Here is a 26,404-nt window from a genome sequence, read left to right on the forward strand (position 1 = left end):
ATCTGGCACAGTGGAGCTGTTTGTGCCCTGGAAGAAAGCAACAGCTCTGTTTGGAATCACTTAAAAAAAACCCAACCCGACTGAAACGGACTGCCACCGTGATGGCTAGAAGCTTAATTTTTTAAAAAGAAAACACTGAGAGCCAGAGATTCTTGACCACTTCACTCCCATTCCCAGAGCGGATGCATTCAAGGCTGCGTCAAACATTTCAAGATCCTCAACCTGCCATTTCTAAAGGGAAAAAAGTGGGGAGGGGGTGGAGAGAATGCAGAAACTGGGGCATCCACAGACCACCCCCCAAGGTGCTCAATTATCTCTTTTGCAACTGGCACAAAGCCCCAGTGCACAGTCCCAATTAAGCTCAGCCTTGGAAAAAAATTAAAGACAATTATAGCCTTTCCATTTGGGACGAGGCTTATCTGCATTTATTACCTAGAGAGGGATGATTTCCATCAGGTCAGGATGCTGTAATTAGGCGGAGAGGAACGGACGACCCTCAAGATGCCAACTGACCACTCCTGTTAGCAGGATCACACCCCAATGAAATCTGCAGCCGGCAGATCGTGGGCAGGAGCCAGCCCTGTGGGTGAAGAATTAAAGAGCCACCCTCCATCTTGCGGAAGGACAAAAAGGGGGGCTGGATTGGGGGAGGTAGCTCATGCTGGGCATTTATGGCCAGACACACAGATGTGTGACAACTTCAAAAAGCAGTCACAGAGACAGAGGAGGGAGAGACCTGGCTCAAGGTCTTGCTACTGGGGAATTTGGGGGGGGGGGCCTTTCCCTCCACACACAGCCCATTTCCCTCATCAGAAACTCACCCCTTCACCCCAAGAGCCAGTGTGGTGTTGCGGGCAGGAGACAAGCAGTGGCAAACCACCTCCCAATTTCTCTTGCGTTGAAAACTCTACTACAGGGTGGCTATAAGTCAGCTGTGACTTGTCATACACACAACAGGCTTTCGCAGGGAACAAAGAGAGGGAAAACAGCAAAGGACCCTTCGCCCACCCCTCTTTATCATTTGCTGCCACTGGGTGAAGACTTCTTTTGTTTCCTCAATAATTTGTCCTTCCTGTTCTATGTTTTCAGTTGACGTGTCTCTGTTTCTGTGTACACATATTTTGGTTTTGGTTTTTAACTCATGATATGAAGTGTTTTTAATCCTGCTCTGTTTTTCCTTCTTCGTCACCTTGGGGGCCCCAACTGGGTTGAAAGGCAGGATATAAATCTTCTCAATAAATAAATAAATGGCTTGCCTGTTTTCCACAGTGGAGCTAAAAGCAGGCTTAAGGGACCGTTGCCAATGGCAGAATTGGCACAGGGGCAAAGTTACGCTGCCCCTTTCCCAGCCCCTCCCTGCAGCTTTTGCAAATAAATGATGCTATTTGATGGTAGTAAAAGGGAGCATATATATTTTCAATAAATAAATGCACATCTGTGGGTCTAATTATGGATTCCCAGGAGCATTTGTAGGTTGGCCATTGCACTACAACCCTGGTACATCCACTGTTATGGGGCACAGGTGGTAGCTGTTACCTAGAAGGGCTCTGAAAAGAAGGATTTACCAGATTCAGAGAGGGCAAGTATGTTTGGATGTTGATTGGCAATGATAACTAAGTGGAGCCTACATGTCCAGTTGCAGTCTACCACCGACATGCACTAACTATGAGGAAAGGCTTTGTGGACCCCCTGGATGTGCCTGAGCACTCACGAAACAGGATGCTGGGGGTCACATAGCTCCAGTCCAGAAGGCCCTTCCTATTTGATGCACAGATGTCCCAGGCCTCCTGTGGGCAGGACAGAGGCATATTTTCAGGCCCGTTCAACACAGAGCTGACCGGCCCATTGGGCTTCTCCGCTTCAGTGTGGGAAATGAGTGGCACCATCCCTCCAAGGCACACAGTTGGCAAAGATCCCCAGCAGTGACCAAGGTGGCCAAGGGGTCTTTCGAGGAAGCTGGCCCACCACCGCTCTCCTTCTCAGTGAGGTGCAAACCACTCCCTCTGGCACTACAGCACTCAGCACCCTGCCCTGGTTGCATGCTGGAAAGGAAGGTGCCGTGGCTCGGAAAGAGGAAGAACTTGCCTCCTTGCAACCCTCATCCTGGCCTGGGTCGTGCCTGGCCTTCAGACGGAGGCAGCTGTTTAAGAAGGTGCTGTGTGTCTGGGTCCCGGTCCCACGTTCTGTCCCCTTGTAGACAGGAAGGCAGCTAAAGACCCTGAAGGGTCCCTGCCAGCTGTCTGCATCAATGGTCCCTGCACCTGCATCAAGAGGTGCCAAGGGACAAAAGCCATCAGCCATCAAAGTGCCGCCGGTTTGCCACACCAGGAAGCTGGACTTTGTGGAGACTCCCAAGTGTTTCTCATGGTGGAGGGGCTATAAAACAAAAGCTCCCCCCCCCTCAACTTTGTTTACCCTTTGATGGGGAGGAGGGCTTTGAAGGTTCTGGCCAAGCGCAAGCTGGGAGCTCTAGCCAGACTCTGAAGAATGTTTTATGGGGGGGTGCTGGGCATGAGACCCTTCCTAATACTCCAGCACAGAGGAGGCGGCCGTGTGGCATCCCACTGGCTCACAACCTTATTGTCGGAAAACACCAGACACTGTTTGCTGGTCTTCAAAGTGCCTCAGAGCTCCAAGTGCCTTCCCCCCCCCCCAGCACCACCCCCACCACAGACTCAAAAAGCTGCTATGGTGGGAAGTGTGACCCGGTAGGTCTTCAAGGTCTGAGAGGTCCAGAGGTGGTTTGCCATCAGGGCCTGTCTCTATGCAGTGACCCTCAGCTCCCATCCACAGAGCAACCCTGGGCCCTGCTTATCTTCCAAGATCTGGCAAGCCCAAGCCAGGTCTCCAGCAGCCCGTCCCCCCTCTGAAATTCACCTGATGAGATTCATCCACCTGCCCCCTTCCCCTCCCACACCCAGGCATTCCGCTGAGGAAGAACTATTGAGAAGGGAAAGGCCAGGAGCAGCACAAGACAGCACCACCCACCCTGCCGGCAAAAAGGCCCCGGGTCACTCGCTGAAGAGAAGCAGCTCTGTATTGTCAAAGGCTTTCACAAGTGTTGTGGGGTTTCCGGGTTGTGTGGCAGTGTTCCAGTAGCATTCTCTCCTGACGTTTTGCCTGCATCTGTGGCTGGCATCTTCAGGGGATCTGGTGTACCATCTGTGGCTGGCATCTTCAGGGGATCTGATGGAACATGGATCTGATGGAAGATGCCAGCCACAGATGGTACACCAGATCCTCTGAAGATGCCAGCCACAGATGTAGGTGAAACGTCAGGAGAAAATGCTACTGGAACACTGCCATGCAGCCCGGAAACCCCACAACACCCCAGAAGTAGCTCTGTTTGCCAAGTGGAAGAAGAACGCCTTTGGGTTTGGAGAGCTGCTGCTGCTGCCAGCCAGGACGGAGGGAAGAAGGCCCTGGAAAAAGGCCCCTTCCTTTGTTCTGCAGCAACCCTGGCACCCCCCTCCCCCCCCCCCACCCCCACCCCTCAAGCTCTACTTAAAGTCAGAATTCCCCACACGGTAGTTTGACCCAAATATCGCTAATGCCATTCTTGTGTCATTCTTGTGGCATTTTGCTCCTCCAATTGAATATTTATATGGAACAGGAAGCCATCTATATTTTAACACAAACCTCATTTGAGACGCTGATTTCTCCTTCCTTAAGAAAGCACCTTCACGGTGGGAGGCTGAGGGAGAAGGAAAGTCGGCTCCAGAAGGTCCTGGCTGGATTTCCACTGGGAGCGTGCCTGCTTCTGAAATTGTCATGTTGTCGCGAAAATCCCAGATGGTGACTGAAAACACACTGGCAGTCTTGGAAGTAGAAGAAACGAGGCTAAATGGCCTGCAAATGGCTGCAGAATTCAGGTTTTTATGGGAACAGAAAAAAAGGGGGCATTGGTTTATTTGGGGTAGAAAAGACGGGGCTTTTCACAGAATCATAGAGTTGGAAGAGACCCAAAAGGCCATCAAGTCCAACCCCCTGCAATGCAGGAACACACAATCAAAGCACTCCTGTCAGATGACCGTCCAGCTTGTCTTTAAAAAACCTCCAACGACGGAGACTCCACCACACTCCGAGATGGTGCCTTCCACTGTCAAACAGCCCTTATTGTCAGGAAGTTCTTCCTAGTGTTTGGGTAGATTCTCTTTTCCTTCACCTTGAACCCATCACTCCTGGTCCTAGTCTCTGGAGCTGCAGGAAACAAGCTTGCTCCCTCACCAACATGAGACATCCCTTCAAATATCTAAACATGGCTATCATGTCACCTCTTAACCCAATGGTGGGATCCAAAAATTTTAGTAACAGGTTCCCATGGTGGTGGGATTCAAACTGTGGCGTAACGCCAATGGGGCTGGCTGGGCACGACAGGGGTGTGGCCAGGCATTCCAGGGCTGTGGCAAGGACGCAGCTGCTGCACCGGTCCTTGGGCGGGAAACGAATGCACTCAGGCGCAGGCTGCCACGCATGCCGGTGCACCTCCTGTGAGACTGCTTCAAGTTCTGCACGCTACTGCTGAGAGGAGGGGCGTAACTAGGGCAAAAATCATGGGGCAAAATCACCAATTAGTAACCCCCTCTCGGCACACACAAATAATGAGTAACCTACTCTTGGGAACCTGTGAGAACCTGCTGGATCCCACCTCTGTCTTAACCTTTTCTTTACCAAACTAAACATTCCCAGCTCCCCAAGTCTCTCCTCGTAGGGCATGGATTCCAGACCTTTGACCATTCTGGTTGCCCTTTTCACATCTGATTTGACTGCCCAAAGCCCCCATTCTCCTAAAAAGCTCCTCCCATTTCCCCTTGCTTTCCTATCTGACTGGAATCCTCCTCCTAAAACATAAATGGGATGCTAACTGTATGCATGAAGCTGCTATAATTCCAAGCCAATGCTCCTCCGCATGGCCCACCAAGCCCAACACTGTGTGCTCTGACAGGTAGCCGCCGGCTTTCTGGGGTCTCTGGCCAAGAAGGATCTTTCCCAGCACCTGAGCTCTTTGGAGCTGCCGGGGATTGAGCCAGCAACCTTCTGCACACAAAGCAGGTGGTCTATCATGGAGCCACAAGCTCTTAAGAGGTCCTGCCAGTCCATCTAACCCAGTTTCATTTCCTTGGGCCAAGAGGGGCCTTTCCCAAGTAATTCCCTGCTCCTTTTTACTGGAGATTCCCTGGACTAAACCTGGGAGCTTTTGCATGCGAAAGGGGTCCACAGCACCACACCACTCCCTCAAAACCCACCTCCTTTGGTCTTTGAGATGGAGCACCATCGTACCCAAGGGGCAGGGAATGTTCCTGGCACTCCATCCAGACTGGCAGCAATTTCTGCCAGGAATTCCTTGCCCCCCGTGAGGAGAACCAGGTGCTACAATGGGAAGACTGCTGGCACCTGTACCTTGCCTTTTACGAACTCCCGAGAGGAGGGCAAATCTCGACTCATGGCAATTCTGTGTACCTCCAAGAGTGGCACAAACCCACAGCTCCCCATTTTGTGGTGAAGAAGAAGAAGAAGAAGAAGAAGAGGAAGAGGAAGAGGAAGAAGAAGAGGAGGAGGAGGAGGAGGAGGAGGAGTTTGGATTTATATCCCTCCTTTCTCTCCTGTAGGAGACTCAAAGGGGCTTACAATCTCCTTGCCCTTCCCCCCTCACAACAAACACCCTGTGAGGTAGGTGGGGCTGGGAGAGCTCAGAGAAGCTGTGACTAGCCCAAGGTCACCCAGCTGGCATGCGTGGGAGTGCCCAGGCTAATCTGAATTCCCCAGATAAGCCTCCACAGCTCAGGCGGCAGAGCTGGAAATCAAACCCAGTTCCTCCAGATTAGATACACGAGCTGTTAACCTCCTACGCCACTGCTGCTGATACCGGTCTTTCTACTCTCTTTTGCACACCCCTGGACTAGAAACCCAGTTCTTTTTCCAAATCCAATTGTCAAGAGGCCTTTTCTCTGCAGCCCCTCCCCCATCCAGTTTTTGTGCCATATGAAGAAGAGGGCAAAATATTTAGCTGAAAAGCCTCCTCGGGTGAAAAGGGAAAGGGATTCAGAGCCCTCCCTTCCCCAGCCTATGATTAGCTTGATTATAGTAATTAGGTCTGTCCCTAAATTTCTCCATTTTTATCTCTTACTGCAAGCAAGCAAGCAAGCAAGCAAGCAAGCAAGCAAGCAAGCAAGCAAGCAAGCAAGCAAAGAGGGTTGTGGGATTTCTCCCCCCTCCCAGTTTGGTTGCCCCAACCCCATTTTAGCATTTATGTGGATACTTTGGGCAAAGGGAGAGAAATGCAATTAACTCTTTTTATTTATTTTAATTTTATTGCAGAAGGAGAGAGTATGTCGATGTTGTTCCGTGATCGTTCTGGGAACAGGGGAACGAGCCCCAGCCCTGTCCTCTCCTGCCGTCTGAAGCATCCATTATCCACAGCTGTGTAATTGAAGTTCATCGCCCCAAAGAGCCTAAAAGCACCAGACCACGGGAAGAAGCCTCCACTTGATAAATTGAAGCTTGGGGTTTTATGGCACCCCGACCGGGACTAGAGCAATTCTTCCTGTAGGGTGTTGATTTGTTCCAAAAGAGCAGAAATGGGCCCTGGAAAACAGGCAATATTGCAGTGCCAATTGGTTGCCAACCTCCCAGTGGGAACTGGAGAGCTCCCAGAATTACAACAGATCTCCAGACATCAGAGATCAGTTCATCCAGAGAACAACGACTGCTCTGGAGGGTGGATTCTTATGGTTGAGATCCCTAGGTTCCACTTTCCAGGCTCAAAAAATCTGCTGCCACACCTCCAGCCCCTAGGTCCCTCAGTATAGTCCCGTGGTGGCAAACCTTTGGCACTCCAGATGTTATGGACTACAATTCCCATCAGCCCCTGCCAGCATGGACAATTGGAATGGGAATTGTAGTCCATAACATCTGGAGTGCCAAAGGTTCGCCACCACGGGGCTACATGGTGACATGAGAGTTCATGACCCTGCCCTGCCAAGTGTCTAGGGGGCTTTTGGTTCACAACTTCATTTAAAAATGTACCCCCACCCCCGGTTTGGCTCAACTGCAGCCGTGCTCTTTTGTGACAAGGACTGTTTCACTGCAGCGCTTCACAGGTGGGGGGGGGGGGATCAGTGGCCTCCCACAATGGCCGTGTGTGGGGCTCCAGGCTAAAGGGGCCCGCTTCGAATTCAGTCACACCACAGAGCCCAAGATTTTTGGGGGATAACACTTGGAGAGTCAAAGCCTCTTCATCGTTGTCATGATATCTGATTCCCTTTGGGGATGGGGTGGTATATTAAATCTGACATATAAATAAAGGGGCTGTGGCTGTCCATATCTTACGCCGCCCCCCCCCCCCCATCTTCTTGGTCTCTGGTTCTGGTGGGTTTTCCAGGCTGTGTGGCCATGGTCTGGTGGATTTTGTTCCTAACTTTTCACCTGCATCTGTGACTGGCATCTTCAGAGGTGGATCACAGGGGGAAGTCTGTTTCACGCTGTGTCCAGTGAGAAGGGAATGTTTGGTCTCTGTTTGTTCCCTGTTCTGTTCCCTGGTTTCCCAGGTCCAGGCTAGAAATTCCTCCTGGCTTGTAAAGAGGTGCTTGGGGAAGGGGGGAAGGGGGAGTCAAGGAGATCAACTAGCTGCCAGTCCCACCGAATCTGTCTTCATTAGGGCCACACCTCTTCTTCCTCATTGACCCTTCCCCCATTAGGAAATGGGGCTGGCTTGCTCTGCCGTACGTCTGGCCTTCTGGAAGAGGATTTACGGCAAAAGCCGGCATCCATCACTCAGCCGCGCAACTGTTCATAAACTGGATACATCTTCATTAATCTTCCCCGTGCGTTCCGGGTCGCTGAGAACAATTCCCTCGGAAACGGAACCCTGAGCTCTTGATGAGGAAAGGCGGGGGCCCCATTAGTTTCTGTTAGACCCCAAAGAAACCCTGCTGACAGGGGAAGATCCGCATCACGGAGACAGTCCCTGCAGTGGTCACTGTTGGAAAGGGCTTGGTTGATTTCGTCCTGCCCTCTCGGGCTTTATTGGGGGTGAGGTGGCCACAGGCTGCCCCCCAGCTGCCCCCGGGAATGGCTTGTGAAAGAAATGCACAACGTTGCAGTGCAGCACCCAATGGCTCCCCGTTCAACCTAATTTCAAAGAGTCAAGAGCCAGTGTGGGGTAGTGGTTAAGAGCAGGTGGACTCTGATCTGGAGAACAGGATTTGAATACGAGTATGTAACCCCCATGCTCAGAATGGGTTGACCCAGAAAGGGGTGGAGACTCAAAGCAGCAGGCGGCTGCAGAGCTCATGTAGTTGGAGGAGACAAGGCTACCAGACTCGGACCTTGGTTTGTGTAAGCCCTTCACACCTTGTTAAGGTAACTGCAATGTTGTTGGGAACTAGTGGGAAGGTAGTTGTTTGTTTTTGCTATGTTGTAAATGTTGGAGTTTATTGTTTCAGGGTTTCTTTTTGTGGTTGTAATGGGTGAGAGTTCTCCTGGAAACCTTCATCATATTGAATCCTGTTCCCCAAGCCCTTGGAGTCTTCAGGAGCCAACCCACTTGCAAAGAAGAATTGGACTTGGCAATATCAGAAGACTGTAACTAGAAGGACTTGAAATGAAACCTGAACAGGACCTTGAAGTGTGATGTTAAATGTTGATGCCTGATGTTGTATGTTAAGAAAGTAAACCATTTTGGTTTTTTTAAAATAGTTGTTGCAAACTCATTCCAAGTTCTGCCCCACAGAACCCACAGATAGAGGTTACAAGTGCAGCGGGATAAAACAAGACTTTGGACTCCACGCCTAGGGGCATCTACTCGGTTACTGTGTGGAACAGGATGTTGAACTAGATACCCCAGAAGTCTGATCTATCAGGCTTCTTCTGATGTTCTTCTGTGTCTTGCCATGCTCACGGAAACACAACATGCTTCTTTTTCTCTATATTAGTGGGGGGGGGGGGGGGGGTCAGAGTCAAGTTGGGCCATCAGCGACAGCTCTTTTGAACTGTCTTTTGCAGGGGAGATACGACTATGGGTCACCTGCCTCCCCAGTTCTCTCCAAGCATCCAAAGGCAGGAAGCTGGGCAGCATGGAAAGGGCCACCCTGAGTTTTTTAGTTTTATTAAAATAAAATAAAATTGATTTCCTTCTAGAATTGCAGCAAACACTGCATGATAAAAGACAATGGTCCTGAGTTTTCAGGGTGGTTCAGCAGAGTGTGGATTAAAATTACCTCCTTTGAACCGTGCCATCTAGATCTAATTCCAGTGGGTGTGACTCTGGTTAGAATGGCTGTGTCGTAGCAGTGTCGTAGGAGCAGCAGTGGAGTAGGAGGTTAAGAGCTCGTGTATCTAATCTGGAGGAACTGGGTTTGATTCCCAGCTCTGCCGTCTGAGCTGTGGAGGCTTCTCTGGGGAATTCAGATTAGCCTGTCCGCTCCCACACACGCCAGCTTGGTGACCTTGGGCTAGTCACAGTTCTTCTGAGCTCTCTCAGCCCCACCTACCTCATAGGGTGTTTGTTGTGAGGGGGGAAGGGCAAGGAGATTGTCAGCCCCTTTGAGTCTCCTGCAGGAGAGAAAGGGGGGATATAAATCAAAATCTTCGTCCTCTTCCTCCTCCTCCTCCTCCTCCTCCTCCTCCTCCTCCTCTTCTTCTTCTTCTTCTTCTTCTTCTTCTTCTTCTTCTTCTTCTTCTTCTTCCTTAAGAACGCTTTCACTTTCTTCCCTCCAGAGGTTTCATGCGGAGTCACGAAATGAGCTTCCATCTCCCCAGAACCATCCCTCTGGGCCCCCTCCTGATCCAGCCCCACCTTTCTTCTGGGGGCCACTACTCAAGCTGCATATCTCTCTGAAGTATCATTAATGCGCCAGGTTGTGCATGGCCTTTGAACAAACACAACCTGCTGGGGGGAAGAAAGAAGTGCTTGAAACATTTGCTGAAATAAGCAATTTCCAGCTCTATCCCCTCTCCTCCAAATGTCAGCAAGCCCAGAACGGAAAAGGCACAGGAACGGAAGGTGAAAGACTACCTGACCCTGGGGGCCCCCTCCCCTGCTGCTCTCCAGCTCCAGCAGAGGCAAAAGATCCCTCACCACCCCCACCCCCCCCAGAACTGCTGGCAGCCATCCCCTCTGGATGCTCCGAGACTGGTCGGTCCAGCACATGTCCTGGCAGCAGTTGCAAACAGGGAGCTGAGTTTTTGAGAGCACTTTGGTGCCCACCACAGAGAAGCATGGTGGTTGGGAGCAGTGGTGGGATCCAAAAATTTTAGTAACAGGTTCCCATGGTGGTGGGATTCAAACTGTGGCGTAGGGGCCAATAGGAGACTGGAGCACTCCACGGGGCGTGGCCCGGGCATTCCTGGAGTGGGGCATTCCTGGGCAGGGCTTTGGCAAGGACTCAGCCGCTGCGCCGGTCCTTGGGAAAAGGGGAAGCGGGAAACGAATGCACGCAGGTGCAGGCTGCCATGCACGCCGGTGCACCTCCTGCTAGACTGCTTCAAGTTCTGCGCGCTACTGCTGAGAGGAGGGGCGTAACTAAGGCAAAAATCACGTGGCAAAATCACCCATTAGTAACCCCCTCTCGGCACACACAAATAATTAGTAACCTACTCTCGGGAACCTGTGAAAACCTGCTGGATCCCACCTCTGGTTGGGAGGCAACGTTTTCGGTGCAAGGTTTGCGGCCTCCCCACAAGTAACTGGAGGGTCCACACAGCTGCCTCTTCCAGACAGGCCGGCCTCCTTCAGCTGTGCCTCCTTCAGTTGTCTCTGGCAGGACCTGCTGGGTTCCTGGCTGGGTTTAAGAGAGCTGGTGTGGTGTGCTGGTTAAGAGTGGCAAGGTAGTGTCTGGGAGAACCAGGTTCAAATCCCCACTCATGCCATGGAAGCTCACTGAGTGACCTTGGATCCTGTGTTGGACCTTGAGGAACTGCGGGGGTTGCCTTCTCAGGCTCCAACCTCAAAGTCTCCAGTTATGGTCCAACCCGGAGCTGGCAATCCTGCCTCTAACAGGAAGTGGTCTGCCAGGCTCTCCAGGGGAGAAAGATCTTTCCTTCTCCCTGAGTTCTGTTACCCCGTGGTGCCAGGGACTAAGTTGGGAGCCTCTGGCACACAAGGAGGGGGCTCTACTGCTCTCCTAGCTCCTTCAGGGCTCAGCAACTCTGAGCGGGGGCTTGCTGGCAGGATAACAAGAGGGCTCCTTTTCCCTCGGCTGCCTCGGCCCCGTTGTGCTTCCTTCCTCTGGAACGGAATACTGCTCCCAGCTCGCCTGCCAACAAAGAGCCCCTTATAATGGGGCCTATCCAGGATATGAAATGTATCCCTGGGAGATAAGCCACAATCCCCCGTCAGTCATCCCGGTATCTCTCGGGCATCAAAAGGCTCATAACAAACCAGAGCGGCAAAGCCTGGTGCTCCCTTTCCTCTCCTTTCTTCTCCTTGTCAGTTGGATCCCCTCCCCCTGCCTCCCTCCCAGAATTATAGATAGATTCAGGGAGAAACAAAAGATAATAAAACCACCAGCACAACCAGGAATGGGGCTGAATCAGACCCCATTTTGTGCATCAAATTCACTCTTGGTCACAGGCAGTGGCTCTCTGGGCAGAGAAATGTCTTTTTCATCACTTGATTCCTCTTTCTGTTGGAAGTAGCAATGTCTAATGTGCAAAGGAGCTGAGAGGAAGACCCAGCAGGGTGCGGGCAAGTGGTCAGCTAGAGAGGGCTGTAAAGTTAGTAACCCCTTTGTCCTTTTGTGTCACTTCTTGCCTGTCCTTAGACTGATACTCTCAGCTCTAATACCCTGCTTCTTCTGGGAACTTAGTTGCAGAGAGTCTTTCTAGCTAATAAGATAGCAGCGTGCTGTCTTTCCCTCTTTCCTATCCTAAATAAATATTTACCTATCCTAAATAAAAATTTACCATTTACCCTTTTAATCAGTGTGTTAGCTGCTTCTCTGTGTGGTAAACTCCAACACATTTTGGTTATGGGCCCAGAGGGTATTAATACAGCAACTTACTTAAAAAAAACAGGCTGCCAACCAAAGGAGCTGACAAGACTCATAAACTTTGGTTTGGGCAGAAGCCCAGTGTGAGCCATTTGAGAGTTTTTGGATCAAAAGCATATGCTTATATTTCTAAGGAAAAGCATTCCAGGATGGATCTCAGAACTGAAGAAGGTACTTTTGTAGGATATGCTTAGGTGTGCAGGGGATACAGAACCCTCAACCCTAAGACTAATGAATTAAAGATTTGTGCTGCAATTTACCTTGGTGAAAAGAAACACATTCCAGTGATTTCACCCCAGCAGAGCAAAATCAAGCACAGCAGCCAGATGTAGTCTATCTGAATGTCATGGGCAGTGCGTTTGAAGCCCCTGAGGGTGACAGCACCATGGACAGCACACATGGAGCACAATCCAGAACTGAGGCGAATGGGGACGGGGCGACTTGAGTGCTGCTTTGCCCGCTCCACAGGGCTTTAAAAAACCTCCAGCTCCCCCATAGGGGAGAATATCTCTGCTGGCAGCTTCACCAGCATATGGGGAGCTCAGAAGGGCCTGGAAGCAGATTAAGGTCAGTCTCGGCCCCTGGAATGCCCCCAGAATGCTGCCGTGGCTGGGGTGGTGTGCAAGTGCTGGCACGAGACCATGCACCATGACCGATGATGCGGGTGCTGCAGTGGCCAGTGGGATTCCCCCCTCTGCCAGTGTAAGTGTCCTGGAGTGTCTAATGCGCAAAGGAGCTGACAGGAAGACTCAGCAGGGTGCGGACAAGTGGTCAGCTAGAGAGGGCTGTAAAGTTAGTAACCCCTTTGTCCTTTTGTGTCACTTCTTGCCTGTCCTTAGACTGATACTCTCAGCTCTAGTATCCTGCTTCTTCTTGGAAGTTAGTTGCAGAGAGTCTTTCTAGCTAATAAGATAGCAGTGTGCTGTCTTTCCCTCTTTCCTATCCTAAATAAATATTTACCTATCCTAAATAAAAATTTACCATTTACCCTTTTAATCAGTGTGTTAGCTGCTTCTCTGTGTGGTAAACTCCAACACATGTTGGTTATGGGCCCAGAGGGTATTAATACAGCAACTTACTTAAAAAACAGACTGCCAACCAAAGGAGCTGACAAGACCCTTGTCCTTTTGTGTCACTTCTTGCCTGTCCTTAGACTGATACTCTCAGCTCTAATATCCTGCTTCTTCTTGGAAGCTAGTTGCAGAGAGTCTTTCTAGCTAATAAGATAGCAGCGTGCTGTCTTTCCCTCTTTCCTATCCTAAATGTACTTCCTAATAAACCTTTACCCTTTGCCCTTTCAGTCAGTGTGTGAGCTGCTTCTCTGTGCTGTAAACGCCACCACTTTTGACTGGTGATTCTCCTGGGGATTGGCCTGGGAACCAGCTGCACCTGAGCCAGGCTTCCCCCGGGCATTCTGCATCTCACAAGGGGGAACAAAGACAATGTCAACAAGGGAACTTGTGAAGGGTGTCAAGGCCACAAGCAACAAGTCAGAAGCAGATGGGGAGGGGCGGGGCAGGAGGTGCTGGCCGCGTCATGCAGTTTGTCTTCAGGAGAGTCCTTCTAGAAGCAGAGAAGTGCAGAAGTGCCCTTGGTGGGGATGCAAATGTAGCAGAAGGGCTGGCGAGCAGTTGGGGGAGGTGGCCGGAGCAACGGTCAGCTGGGAGGCTGGCAGATAAGAGACAACGAGCAGGCCAGGCAGCACCGAGACCAGAGAACAGAGATTGGCCAGTTGCACACAAAATGGTTAAATGTCATGAAGAGGCTTGAATCCTGTCTCGCCTCAGCGGTCAGTCAGGGAATGCTATGAAGGCCAGCCAGTACGGCATCAGGATTAAGGGCAGGGGACTTTAATCTGGAGAACCGGGTTTGATTCCTCGCTCATCCACATGAGTGGTGGATTCGAATCTGGAGTCTGATTCCCCACTCCTCCACATGAGCAGCAGACTCTAATCTGGTGAACTGGGTTTGTTTCCCCACTCTCCCACATGAAGCCTGCTGGGTGTCCTTGAGCCAGTCACAGTCCTCTCCAAACTACCTCAGCCCTGCCTACCTCACAAGGAGTCTGTTGTGGGGAGGGGAAGGAAAGGCCATTGTAACTCGCTTTAAGACTTCTTAAAGATAGAGAAAAGTGGGGCATAAAAACCAGCCCCCCCCCTCCTCCTTTGTTTTCTTCTCCTTCTTCTTCTCCTTGTCTTCTAATTAAGCTCCAAGCAGCTGGAAGGGCAGCTTGTGATGTTTGCTTCTTGGCCGGGCGTCCTTCAGCGGATTGTTTTCTCTGCCAATGTGGGAAGGGCAAGGAGCCCTGATCCCCCCTATTGATGGCCAAGCAAATCAATGCTATCTCCTTTTTCCATGCTGAGGTGCGCATTGATTTTTGGTACTGTTGCTGCCCGGCTGTTTATGTAATGTCTGAACTTTGTGCAACTCAACCGTTTAGTGTGCAGAAAAGGAGGCCTGTTGCCATGAAAACAGATCTCTGGATGACAGCGTAATGCCGAGTGATCCCTGTTTCCTTGGACCACACTGAATGTATTTTAACCTTGGTAAGTCAATAACTTTGTACAAAAGGAGCCAGAGCTGATAGGGCTTAGAATGCCTTTAAACGGGAGGGAAAATGCCCCTGATTTGTAATCCGCAGGAAATCGCTGCAGTTCTGCAGACCAATCACTTTCTCAAAAACAAGTTGACATTTTGAACAACAAAGCGCTGCCCGCGTTGCCATTGAGAAAGGACCCGGGATTTTGCTGCCCTAGTTAAAAATAATTCAGGCTGGAGAGGACCCTAGAAAGGTCAGCAGGGCGGAGCTTGGAAAGTGCGGAGGCTCTGCTTACCATGCTACAAGCGGCTGGAGTGTGTGCATCCTTTTGGTCATGAGAAGGAGAGGAGCTCTGGCCTCCCTCTGAAGCCACCTGGCGGGGGGGGGGTCTAATGTGGGGAGAGGCAGGGGCAGAGGAATACTGCTTAGAGAGGGTTGGAGCTGGGGAAGGGAAGGGAGAGAAGCTCCAGCAGCAGGCTGGCCAGGCCTGGTTCAAGGGTTTTTGTTGTTCGAAGCAAAGTACACCCCCCCCCTTCCTGTGCTGCTACAGGGGCTTGGCTTATTTTTGGCAGGCAGGAGCATGGGCTCAGGGCACGCCAGTCATCTCTGTGCCATAGCTGGGAGCAAGCTGAGCCCCTGAAGAGCATCAGCAACCTTATTATGCCCTTCCCCCGGCAGCCCCTTAGATGGCTTGATTGAACAGGTAGTCCCAGGGGGGCCAGAAAGAAGCCCTGGACGGCAAGCAGCCCCCCCTCGCCCCCAGGACATTAGAACTTGGAAGCCGAAGCAGGATCAATGCTGGTTAAGCCGACCAACCAAATGCAGGGCTGCAATGGCCTTGCTTTGTCTTCTGCCCTGGCCTGGATGGGCCAGGCAGCTCCCCAGAGGTTGTCAGCTCTTGAATGCGATGGCATTATTACACCCCGCTGACGTCCCTGCCCTCCCCAAACCCAGCACTCTCAGGCTGCACCCCCAAAGCCCCAGAAATTTCCCCACCCGGAGTTGGCAACTCTCTTTGCTACTGGAGGGGAGAGGAGCAGACCAGGTGGGCGGTTGGTGATGGCATCCTGGTGCCAGGGCCTTTTGTACATGTGCAAGAGTCGAGTGGATATAAAGGAGGGATAGCAAAGTCTGGCGGTCCAGATGTTCATGGACTACGATTCCCATCAGCCCCTGCAGGCTGCCTAGTGTATAAAAGGCCAGAGTTTGACACCCCCCACCCCCCCTTATAAAGCAGGCTGCAATTTAATATCAGAAACCCGGGAAACGCCCCGCACAGCTCCAGGACTACACCCCCCATAGTTCCCCGCGGGCGCGGTGCTTGCCGGGCCTCGTAGTCCTTCCCTGGCGCAGGCCCCGCCTCTCCAGCACCGCTTCGAATTTTGCCGCGAAGGCGCCGCGTGGCTCCGGAGGCCCCGCCCACGGCGAGCTGGAGGGGCGGGGCGTGCGGGCGAGGGGGGGACGCGTGTCGGCGTCGCCGGGGCAACGGCGGGCCGGGGAGAATGGGGGGCGTGGCCGAGCCGCGTGCGCCTGGCGCCTGGGAGCGCGCGCGCCGCCCGCCCGGCCTCGCTCTGCTGCTGCTGCTGCTGCTGCTGCTGCTGCTGCTGCTCAGTGTCGCCGGAGCCGCCGCCGCGGAGGGAGCAGCAGCAGCAGCAGCAGCCGCCCCCCCCCCCCCGGGCTCCCGGCGCCGCTGCCCGTCCCGCAGGCCCCCCGCCCGGGAAGGCGCCGCCGCCGCTGCACGCAGGGCCCGACACGGGCAGGCAGCCGCTCTCCCGCCGCCAAGGTCGCCTACGGGGAGGGGGGGGTCTCCGGCCGCGATCTCGGCAGCCCCCCCACCCATCCGCCGCCGCCCTCCTCCTCCTCCTCGCTCCCGGCGGCGGCGGCGGCGCCTTGCCCGGGCTTTCGGCCGGCGTGGAGCACACAAAGGCGGGGAGGAGGAGCCTGGGCGCCCCGGGCTGGGCCACGATGTGAGCGGCTCGCCCGCAGCCCAGGCCGGCGGCGCCGCGGAGGCGGAGGAGGCGGAGGAGGAGGAGGAGGAGGAGGAAGATGCGTCTTCTCGCCGGCCGGCCGGAGCGGCGCTTGTCTCCCTCCTGGATGCGGCGGCGGCGGCCCTGAGTGGGCAGCGGCGGCGGACCCCGCTCGGCTCCATGGCTGCGCCGGACAGGCGGCTCCCGGACAAGGCGGCGGCGGCGGCCTGAAGACGGACCCGGGCGGCGGGGCCCCTGGCTGGTAAGGGCGAGCGGGGGAGCTGTCTCTGTGCCGGCTCGGGGCTCCCGTTGCCGTCGGCCCCGGCGGGTGGGTCTGCAGTGCCCCCCATCGCTGTGCCTTTGGAGCACCTGGAGCGGGGGTGGGGGATGGGAGGCAACCCGTTGACGCGCGCCTGGCTGAGGGGGGGGGGGAGCGGGGAGATCGCTAGTTATGACTGCTGCGAGCTGGGGAGCGGAAGGACGCCCGATGGAGCCGCCAGGTACAGGGGCAGTCTACTTCCGAAGAGCACCTGCACACGGGGCATCGGGCTGGCCGGTGGCGCAAACGGGAGCGCCGCCTTCGAAAGGCCGGCAGAGCCGGTCTTGTGCCCCATCAGGCTTCATAACTGCTCAGAAAGGAGCCTCCACGGGCAGAAGCAGTAAAGGGAAAAGGAGCCCCCCGTTTGCAGCCTGAGCGTCGCCCAGCCCCCTTCCTTATCGGGACCTGCCGTTGCATCCCCCTTGAGTGCTGGCAGGCCCAGACAAGGAAGGGGGTTGCGCAGTCCCTGGCCCCACTGGTGCCCGTGTCCTTGAACCCACAGCCGGCGACTGGCACCACCGGGGGCTCAAGGGTCGTTTTTAGAATCTGTGGCTGAGCCAGGACAGCAGGACTCATTGGGCCGTGTGCATCGAGAGGGCACGGCCGGAAAAGGATGGTGCAGAGGCTGGGGAAATGAGGCCGGGCCTCTTCTGGTGGCTCCTGTCTCGAAGGGAGGCAGATTTCTGTTTTGGAAGGGGGGGGGCTGGTGTGTCTCTGACTGCTTTGGAAACCCCCAGGTCAGATGCCTGCAGGCTGTCATGATGGTGACATGAGCTGCTCATTGTTAAGTGGGGGGGGGGGGGGTGAGTTATGGGCACCCATTGGCCAAATGTGATCCCCCCTTTGATTCTCCATGTCTGTGCTTCCTGCATCTGCAAAGGAAATAAAAGTGTGACATGACTGGTTGGCTCTGCTCGAGGGTGTTGGGGTTTGGAGGTTGAGGCACCCCCAGAATGACAGGAGCAGGGACGCCTATGGGTTGCACCCTCCCCCTTTGTCCCTCCCTATCCCAGAGCTGGTCTCTGCTCCTTTGATGTGTTGTATCTGGGGATGGAGTGGAAACTTGGCCTGTTTGCTTGAGCAGACTGTCCCGGTGGACTCGTGGCAAAGAGTTGTTGCATTTAGGAGGGAGAAACAGAAGGACCCGGAGATGAGAAATGAGGCCGAGGGCGATGGGCAAAAATATATTTTATTACTCAGATAAAAATTCCCTCCGTGTTTTGCCCAAGAGGCTTCTTCAGAGGAATCTGTTGGCCTTGCAGAGGTTTTTCAAAGAAGAGCGTAAGATCAATAACAAGTTGGCATTAGCAGCTTGCTACTGAAGTTAACGGGGGGCGTGGGGAACCTTCAAGGGCTGCCCCATGGTGGGGTTTAGGAGCCCCCAACCTGAGATGGGTAGGGTGTGTGTTCAGGCTTGGATTCCAAAGGAGGAGTCTGTTGTATTTTGTTGCGTGGTCTCTCTCAGAATGCGTGAGAGCATGGTGTAGGCCAGGGGTTGTCCAACTCTGGCACCCCAGATAAGAGCATCTTACTGAATCCAATTGGCCAGGCTGGCAGGGGCTGATGGGAATCGTAGTCCATGAACAGCTGGGGCACCAGAGTTGGACACCCCTGGTGTAGGCCATCGAATGCAAAAGGTGGGGCTTTGGAGATCTTAAATGCCAAAGGTGAGGCTTAGCCCTGGGGCAAGGTGTGAGAAAGCTTACTTGCCCACGGGTTAGGGATTTATTTGCAAGTTCTGAATTTATTTGGGAAGTCCATTTACACATCTCTGGATTCAGTAAGCTACTCTTATCCCTTGACCTTCTAGTACTGGGGAATGATTGCTCTGCTCTCCCCACCCCGCCCTATACAAAATCCATAGCTGGTTTGAACAGGTCAATAGATCTGCATTCCAAGCCATATTCTTGGTTTCTGCCGCAAGGTATTTGGAGGCTTTTGTAGGAAGAGCCGTGAATCCCTGCAGTTGCTGCATTGTTAACCTGGGCTGGAGGGAATAAAGTTGTTGGCCGGATGGATGCCCGGATGTCTTGCTGGGTCCTGGGCCTCTTGTGCTGGGGCTGTGTGCAAGGAGAGGGAAACTGGATGCTGCCGGACCCTGTTTGTGGATAATGTCTAGCTGCATTGGGACCCCAGGGTTCTAAGGTTTTCTGGAGGTCGCTTTCCCAAAACCATTAATTCTCTGCTGTGTGGCATGATCTCATCCCAGGCTGGGCTGGAATCTGCCTGCCAGAATTTAGAAATACAAAAACCTACAAATTGAATGAATTAAGGATTAAACACTCTAGCGTGGAGCTAGGAATGCCTTTCCTGTTGAGAGATCGTAGCCCTGCGGATAAATGGTTTTCTGCCTTTGTAAATAATCTCCCGGTCTCATGTTCAGTCTGTGCTGGTGCCTCTAATCTCATAGTAGCCTTGAGAAAGTTCTAGATGTCAGGTTTTTTCCCCTAGATACCTGCTGCCTCGTTCCTGTTCCTCTCTCTTTCTGACAACTGAATCTGCTCTGTATTTATTTAAAACACCTGCATGCCTCCTCTCTTCTAAGAACTCAGGGTAGCTTTCAAAACAAAGTTGAAATCACAAGGCTAATTAAATTGTAATTTAAAACCATGCCTACATCTGCTGCCGGAGCTGGAAGAAATGCTAACCCCTGTCAGAAATGTAAAATGGTGTCGAGCACGCAAGAGCGAAAATTCAGAACTCAAACCAGGAACAGAACCGGATACCCGTGTGTGCTCTTGAAGCAGGGATCCATTCATGTGCAGTATTTCTTAAAAAGACGTTGAGCTCCTTGTGCTGGAGGAGACGAGAGCTGGGAGTCAGGCCGAATAAGTGAGTTTGGGATTCTGGAGATCCCCTTCCAGTGGCCTGCCTCGGCTTTGGAGCACGGAACGTGGGCCTGGGGGGTGCGGTGGATGCAGGCAGCTCTTCCTCTGTGCCATGCAGCAGCTGCCCTTGGCTCCGGCTCATCAGAGGTAATTAAAGGGCATCTCCTCCTCCCAAAAGGCTCCCTTTGATCTTCTGCAGGTTTGTTCGGCAGGCTCTCTTGTCTTTTCTGCCTCTGAAAAAAGCTAGACTCCGGCCAACCTGCGATGTCAAATGTGAATGACAAATTGCACACGGGGTTCTTTGGGCAGGCGAGAGAAAAAGGGACGGGAACAGAAGACATTTCTCCTCTCTCTCCTGCCAGGCACATTCTTTGGAAAAAGCTAATATTCGCACAAGGTAATTCAATCAAGCAGTGATTCCTGTCTGCAAACGCAGCCACGGTGCCGGGAGAGCACAAAAGCCCTGCCTGTATTACCTCCCACTTGCCTCAAAATTGCTTCTCTCCCTCGAGTGAGCCGGCTAAAGCTGGCTTTATTATGTTAACCTGTTTGCGTGTCAGAAGCTATTGTGCCGCTCCGTATCTCTCTGTTTGTGTTTGCTTGGCACTGCAAAGGGAAGGGCGAAGGGGAAAATGGCCGGCCGGTCAGTGCCTGGCGCTCCGGGGGCAGCGCTCGGTTGCTAAGTGACTTGCGCCCTGCTAATCGCTTATCTCCCAAGGAGTTGTCCTCTGTAATTATAAGCCGGCTGACATCTTTTGGAAGCTGCCTGACTGCCTGTGTGTGAAATCTGCATTGAGCAGAGGGGACGTGGATGTGGCTTCTCTCTCTCTCTCTCTCGCTCTCTCTCGCTCTCTCTCTCGTGCAACATGCAAGCAAAGAGAAAGGGCCTCGTGCAGTTGGACGGTCGGGCCATCTGGTCCGGGACTGGCTGGTGGCGACTCTGCAACCAACGGAGGCACCTGCTCTCTCAGGCTGGGGGGTGGAACCCAGAATGTTCTGCCTGCTGCATTTACCCAGCTCTGCTGCCCTCTTCCTTGAATATGTCCCCTTGCCTTGTAAAGGGTTCCAGCTTCAGGTGATCCGGGTGAGGACAGTCTGTCTTGAGTAGCTCTCCGGCATCCAGGTGAGCTCTTGAACCCAAGATCAAATCTGGTGCCTTCTGCATGCAAAACACACCCTTCTCCCTCAATTCTGCTGGAAACTTCACTATGCCGCTTTTCATCCCCTCTTAGGGTCCCAGAGGCAGAAGCTGAGTTGAGCTGAAAGGCCGCCCACAATTATTTGTTCTAAATCTCACCTCTGTGTGCATTTGCAGGAGCCAACAGTTGGACAATTAAAAGTTCAGTTGTGTTAAAATCGTAATGGTTCCTGGCAGAACAGCAGGTGGGTTCCTCAGTGAGTAAACAGCACATTTCCTTGTCTGGTGTTTGTACCCCCCTCCCTCTCCTCCAGGCACAGGTGGAGGGTGTGTGCATGGGTGGATGGGTGGGGGGTTGGATCCCATCCCTGCTAGCAGTGGCGTCTTCTTTTGCAACTGGGGGTGCCCGTGAAAATCTTGCTGCCGTCAGAGAAGTGTGTCTGCGGGATCCATCCCATACTGTGCTCCTACTTCGCTTTTGGCAGACAGCCAGGCGGAAGGAGAGGGCTGGAACCGGTCCTGTACAGCACATTGGCAGAATTTTAGGTGTTTGTCCCTGAACGGGCACAGGGTATTTTAAGGCTCCCTCCTTTTTCTTTGGTGTATTTGTCTTCTGGAGTGAGTGGAGTCCGTTGCGCTCCCAACTGCTTGAGTCCCTGGCCAGCATCTTCGGGTTGTTTTGGTTAAATTTGTCGGTGTCGCTGAAAAGACATGGCTGGCACTTGAGAGCCATAATTCGGGGTGTGCGTGGGCTGAATCCTGCACATCTGGAGCATCGTGTCTCACTGGAATGAAACTGTCGGATCAGTTGGACGAGGAGCCACTGAGGGCTTTTTTGGAAAACAAGTCATTCCTCTTGATGGTCTTACATGGTAGAAGAAAAGCATGAAGGACAGAAGAAGAGTTTTGGATTTATATCCCTCGCCTTTCTCTCCTGCAAGGAGACTCAAAGGGCTGACAATCTCCTTGCCCTTCCCCCCTCACAACAAACACCCTGTGAGGTAGGTGGAGCTGAGAGAGCTCAGAAGAACTGTGACTAGCCCAAGGTCACCCAGCTGGCATGTGTGGGAGTGCCCAGGCTAACCTGAATTCCCCAGATAAGCCTCCACAGCTCAAGCGGCAGATCTGGGAATCAAACCCGGTTCCTCCAGATTAGAATGCACCTGCTCTCAACCACCACGCCAGACTGCAAAAGAAACTACCCTGATTGAGGACAGGATCCCGTCTGCGTCTTCTCTGAGATCAAGGAGACCCTCATGTTTTGCTCTTACCAGTATGAAATGTGCCTTACTCAAACAGCAGAAACCTGCTTCTTCACTGGGGCCTGCTTGTCTCTGGTCTGGTTCCAGAATAGTAGGAAGTTCTACACCCCTCCTTTGGACGGCCTGTGTTGTGTTCTGCAGGCACCAGTGCAAAGAAGAGGCGTGGCTGCTGCAAACATGCATTGACCGCCTGGCAGAGAATCATCCCGTGTCTTTGAGAAAAGGCGATTAAAAGGTGTCACTAGTCCACATTAAATCTCTTGTGTTCGTGCCTCAGAACAGACAGTCAAGCATCTTCTGAGCATGCGTATAGGCTCCTCTTGGACGGAAGTAACTTCCTGTGTGTTGTGAGGATCTAAAAACCCTCTCACAGAAGAGGCTTCCTGCTATGTCTCTGTATGAGTCACTTCCTCTGGCCTAGCCTGCTTTTATTGAAGTGCTTCAGCAGAGGGGGGAATTCTGTCGCCACTCTGGGGGTCATGTCCAGTCGCCACTCTGGGGGTCATGTCCAGTCGCCACTCTGGGGATCACAGCAGAGGGGGGAATTCTGTCGCCACTCTGGGGGTCATGTCCAGTCGCCACTCTGGGGATCACATGGTCTATTTAGGCGTAGGAAAATCCCGTGCCCTGTTGAAAAACACCTTCAGGACAGTGATTCGTGCAGAGATGCATACACAAAAAGGCAGGATCCTCAGTGAGCGAGGCGCTTGTGTTTTCTTGGGACATAGGAGTAATTGGCTTTTCTCGTTCCTCCCCTCTGCTCCTTGTGTAGTTGTTCTGTGTTGTGTCTTGACATTCCAGGTCCTGGAAGGGAAGAACTCACTTTAGGGTCGCTCCGGAAGGTTACCTGGCAAAGGAAGGTCCTGCAGGGTCAGAGGGAGGGGAGCGGGTTGAAGCCCCCTGTTGCTCCTGGGAAGCTGCTTAAAGGCGAAGGCCTTGGGCCCCCAGCAAAGGGGACATCTGGTGATCCCGTGGGATTTATTGCAGCTTCTTAAAATGTAGTTTTTAAATGGAGCCTTCTGAAATCTGTGCTTGGCTCCTGGATTTTGTGTGGGGTGTCCAGATTGCCCGGCCGGTGAGCTGCTCTTCCAGCTCCTGCTGTTTTGCACCTGCAAGCTGAGCCTTTCTTGGGGTTCAGGAGGCAAATCCTGTCCTGGGGACCCCCTGCCTTTGCCCTGGACCCTCCGTGCTCAGTGGCAGCAGAACCAAAAGGTGTGGAGCTGCCCCTGCTGCATCAATTGGGGCTGAAGCAGCTGTCCGCTTCAGGGAGGGGGGGGGGCTTCTCCAGAAAAGGGACCCAGCTCTCCTCCATTTTCCGCAGTGGCCCCAAGACTCTGGAACTCCCTCCCAGAAGAGATTCTCCTGTCCCTTTCTGTCACCACGGGTGAAGTCTTTTGAGTTTCATCTGTGTTTCCTGGCTGATTCCTGTTTTTGAATGTGTACTTTGGATTGATTTTAATTGTTTTAATGGGGTGTGTGTGTCTAAATGGTTTTTCAGACTTGTTTTTAATGTGTTAGCCTCCTTGGTGACCCTGTAGGCAGGGGTGTCAAACTCGTGGCCCTCCAGATGTTCATGAACTACAATTCCCATCATCCCCTCCCAACATGAGCATTGGCTATACTGGCAAGTGCTGATGGGAATTATAGTTCATGAACATCTGGAGGGCCGCGAGTTTGACACCTGTGCTGTAGAGGATGGAGGGGCGCAGTATAAATTCAGAAAAATGAAAAATAATAGTGAAAAAGAAGGACAACAGACCGACCCCAGTTGCCGATATTTCTCATGCCTGGGGCAGGGCGTGCTAAGAACGAGGTCTGTGGAGTTCTTCACACTGATCTAATTTTCTCGGCCATCAGCGTCCCGTGTCTTGCACTGGGGGCCTGCAGAGTCCCCCTTTAATATTAAATAAACTTTCATGTGATGAAAACACGAAAAATCAGTGCCTTTGTTAGGGGACTGGAGGAATATTTTTAGTTGCAACTGATGAAAAAGGTAAACATCCCCTTAATTTGTAGACAGTTCCCTGATTTAAAGCTAGCGCTTGTGAATTAACACCCCCCCCCCCACCTTAATCAGCTAAAGCTTTAGTGGGTTGGTCTCCCTGCCCGTTCACTTGGTGACTGTAGGACTACCCTTCCACCCCTTAGGACCGTGGTGGCGAACCTTTGGCACTCCAGATGTTATGGACTACAATTCCCAATTGGCCATGCTGGCAGGGGCTGATGGGAATTGTAGTCCATAACATCTGGAGTGCCAAAGGTTCACCACCACTGCCTTAGGGCATGTCAAATACTGCCACTGTTCCTACCAGTGGGGAAACCACCCAAGTCACCCATCCATGGGTTGAGGGAAACTCCTTTTCTGAATCTTCAGTGCTTGGTCACTTGTAGCCAGATTGGGTGCATCCCAGGAGAGTTTACTTGGAGCTTGGGCCTTCCAGAGTAGCGGTGCTATGGCTTGGCTGTAGTTTGATTCGTTCCTGAGTTTGCAGGCAGAGGGGCAGCCGTTGGGCATGGTGTTTTGTTGGGGTGCTTTCCAGCCAAAATATTGGCAACAGAAGGGCAGTCTTTGGGGAGGATCGCCGGGGTCTGGCTTCCTGGATGGACGGCTGAGCCAGAGCCAGAATCTGAGAGTCGGAAACCGTGAGTGGCGCTCTGGACTGGTCCCGCCTGCCTCCCTTGTCTGGGGGTCGTTTCCCTCCCTTCAGGGTCTCTGTGTGGTTTTTTGCAAGAGAGGCGCACAAATGCATCTCTTTACGACTGGCTGTAAACAAGCTTCCAATAAAGGCAAGTTAATGACCTGCAACTGACAAGAGCCTGCTGGGAATTTTTTATGGCCCCAGATTCCTCTTGCCAAAGAGAGCGAGAGAGAGAGCGAGAGAGAGAGGCTCAGCCGTTTTCACACACACCCACACCCTGGGCAGAGTGTTGTGCGGTGCCCCCCTCCCGCCAGAAAACCTGCAGGGAATTCTCTGGGCTTCTCGCGCCTCCTCCGGGTGCTCCAGCAAGCCGGGATCTTTCCTGTGTGGAGTGCGCAGGTGCTTCTTCCCTGCAAATTTGGGTGTGACTGGTGTGTAGCTGTGTGCTGCAGGTGCCTTGAGGTAGTGCTTGTGGCTTTTCCTGAGCTCTGCAGGGCCACTTCGAATCATAGAGTTGGATGAGACCCCAAGGGCCATCCAGTCCAACCCCCTGCCATGCAGGAACACACAATCAAAGCGCTCCTGACAGATGGCCATCCAGCCCCTCTTTAAAAACCTCCAAAGAAGGAGACTCCACCACACTCCGAGATTGTACATCCCACAGTTGAACAGCCCTGACGGTCAGGAAGTGTTTCCTGATATTTAGGTGGAATCTCTTTTCCTTCACCTTGAACCCATCACTCCTGGTCTCTGGAGCTGCAGAAAACAAGCTTGCTCCCTCACCAACATGACATCCCTTCAGATATCTAAGCATGGCTCTCAAGTCACCTCTTGACCTTCTCTTCACCAGACTGAACATCACCAGTTCCCTAAATCTCCCTTTTTTAGGGCAGTGGTGGCGAACCTATGACACGGGTGCCAGAGGTGGCACTCAGAGCCCTCTCTGTGGGCACACACAAAGTGCCCCCCACACATCTAGGCTGGCCTGGGCCGCTGGGCTCGATTATTAGCATTAAACCCAAGACCTAGTTTTGGGGAAGCAGTGTAGGTAACCCTGTTAAGCGCTGTTAAACCCCACTGATTTTCATGCAAAGAACTAAAGCATGATCCTTTACCTGGGAATAAGCTCAGTTGCTGGCAGTGGGGCTTGCTTCTAAGTAAACCCTCCTAGGGTTGTGATTCACCCGTTCGAAGAGTTGCACAGTTGCTTCAAAGCAAAGCCAACGACTACCACCAAGCTTACTCCCGAGGAGCACTTTTTTCAGAACGGGACGGGCGTGCCCCGTGCCCCCACTCCCCCACGGTTGTGTGAACAGCTGCCAGAAGCCTCTCGGTGGGTGGGACTAGGAGAGGGTTTCCCTTCCCCAGCCAGCCAGCCAGCCAGCCACGGGCATCTTTGAAAAGGTTTGCGCTCTAACAGGCCGCCTTTTGCAAGATGACGGCTGCCCTCAGGCTGGAAGCGAAGCCTGCCTTTGTTGTTGGTAACCAAACACTAATAAAGCTTTCGTACCTTCTGGAGCTTTGGGATTGAACTGTCTCTCACATCCAGACTGCTTTATTTCCCCCTGTCTGCAGCGCTTTTGCTAGATCACTGGCAGCGCAGGTTTTAAAAAACAGCTGTCGTGGCACAGCTGTTGGCCTTGGAAACGGTGGAGAGGCCCTGCCTGGTGGCCAGCGTGGCGCAGGGGCCGGTGCTTCAGAGAAGGATCCAGGAAAACCAGG

The 26,404-nt window shown here is 52.9% G+C and overlaps 1 protein-coding gene across 2 annotated transcripts in view; it reads left to right on the plus strand.

The window, feature by feature from the left end:
* Positions 1 to 16,415: 16,415 nt before the first annotated feature.
* Positions 16,416 to 26,404, plus strand: part of FAM222A (family with sequence similarity 222 member A) — a 92,687-nt gene continuing 82,698 nt past the window's right edge. Inside the window, exon 1 of one of the 2 annotated variants that reach the window (XM_048514814.1) lies at positions 16,416 to 16,758. The gene's annotated coding sequence lies outside the window, so the exon portion shown is untranslated. Of the gene's footprint in view, positions 16,759 to 16,977; positions 16,997 to 26,404 lie in introns of those variants that run through there. The other variant, XM_048514815.1, reaches the window with a different exon arrangement.

Source organism: Sphaerodactylus townsendi, linkage group LG13 (genome assembly GCF_021028975.2).
Source record: "Sphaerodactylus townsendi isolate TG3544 linkage group LG13, MPM_Stown_v2.3, whole genome shotgun sequence".
Classification (NCBI taxonomy): Eukaryota; Metazoa; Chordata; class Lepidosauria; order Squamata; family Sphaerodactylidae; genus Sphaerodactylus; species Sphaerodactylus townsendi.